This window comes from Haemaphysalis longicornis, unplaced genomic scaffold (genome assembly GCF_048455015.1).
Source record: "Haemaphysalis longicornis isolate Haplotype H1 unplaced genomic scaffold, Haemaphysalis longicornis Haplotype H1 scaffold_3, whole genome shotgun sequence".
NCBI classification, from domain to species: Eukaryota; Metazoa; Arthropoda; class Arachnida; order Ixodida; family Ixodidae; genus Haemaphysalis; species Haemaphysalis longicornis.
The window spans coordinates 98151665-98153349 of record NW_027526335.1 but is presented as its reverse complement, the minus strand read 5'-3'; positions in this window follow the sequence as shown (position 1 = coordinate 98153349).

The window sequence follows — 1685 nt, the reverse complement described above, 5'->3', positions numbered from 1 at the left end:
ATATGTCTCACATATACTAACTAAGGTCAAGACAAAGACTACTAAAACTAGCGTGGTTATGAGGCAAAATTTTCTGTCTTGCAGACACGGCACGCTCAGCGCAGTCAAGTTCATTCCGCTCCTTTCGTGTTTCATATTGTATCCCACAAAGCGGAGTTTAGCTTTCTGGATTTCAGCCCTTAACCGTCCCCTCCTGGTTAATTAGTTAGCCCGAGTTCCGGTACAACACCTTCGTTGATTGGAATGCACTTTGCCGCGCAGTTCGTGCTTAAAAATTTAGCAACGGTTTTCGTGGGAGAACAGAAACGTCATCGGCTCGCAAAGCCTCAATGCGTGCGTTTGTTTTCACGGGTAACCGAATTGATTGCACGCGTTCGAAGGGACCCTTCTAATTAGCGCCGCCCCAGCTATATAGCGACGCGCCCGCAGTTATTCGTTTCCTCACGCGATGCTGCAAGTTACGAAAGTTTGCTAAGGCCGAGGAGCCTCCAAGGTGCGGCGTTATCGCCACGCTGTCCGCACCGAGACGCAGTCGGCGGCGATGGCGTGACGTGCGGCTCTTGGTGCCCCCTCCGCCCTCTTCTATCCGCAGAGGGAATAAATTGGTTCCCTACGAATCGCCTCTCCGAGGCAGTTAATTAGCGAGCTTCTTCTCCGCAACAGCGCCTCCCTTGATTGGAATGCAACCAAGCTCAAGCCCTATTGTGACATCGGCTTATCGCGACCATATTTGTCTCCACTTAGCGCGGCCAGCGCCTCAACTTGAGCGACGAGGCTTAGAGGGGCCGTGGAGACTAAATGCAACTCTTATTGGAAGGATCTCGCCTTTGGTAGCTCACCCAACTCGATTTCAGAGCAGAAAAAGGTTTTTTTTTAAACGAAAAACGATGAGGAATATTGAAATTTAGCGCCGTGTGACCTAACGCGGAAATGCGAAAGACCGATTTATCAATGCTTACTGCGTCAACATACAAGTGGCGTGATCAAAAGGAACTAGGGGAGTCACAAAATAGCAAAGTTGCCATTTCTGGCGGTTGTTTTAGTCGAAGCGGTGGCCAATGAGGACCTGGCGTAAAGAGTTTGGTGAGTCGCCGCTGCTTCCCTTGTTCCCCTAAAGGCACACTGACTTACTGACACAAAAGTTATATTTCTAGAAACTGATATGGTTTGGATATCATGACCGCCGGTTGGAACCAATTTTAAGTTGGTTTAATTCTGAAAGGCCGGGAAACGGCGGCTCCACCTCCTATTGACGTCAGACACGCCTGTGGAGCTGTGTGTGACACAGAAGCTTCCAGGCTGCCAAACGAATCGGTCTGCCCCTTCAGCGAAACCGGCAAGCCTAGCACGGCAAAAATAACAACAGGAAGTGAATATTTTGAAGCGTCCTGCTCAGTCGACCGGGTTTTTCATCGTACACGGACTCACATGTGTTTTTATTTCATTTTCTTTTTACAGCGACGCTCAGTTTGGTGCCGTTCGTGCCGACAGACGACAACAACGCTCACTTTTCTCCTTAGATAAGGCACCTAAGCCTTCCGCCTTAATAAGTATCGTGTATACAGGGGTGCACTCACAAAGCATCGTATAAGCAATGAAACTAAACGGACGTATTTCAAGTGTTACAGCGGGTCGAAGCGCATTCGTGCGCAGACGGAGTGCGTGCAAGCTGCGCAGTATATTGG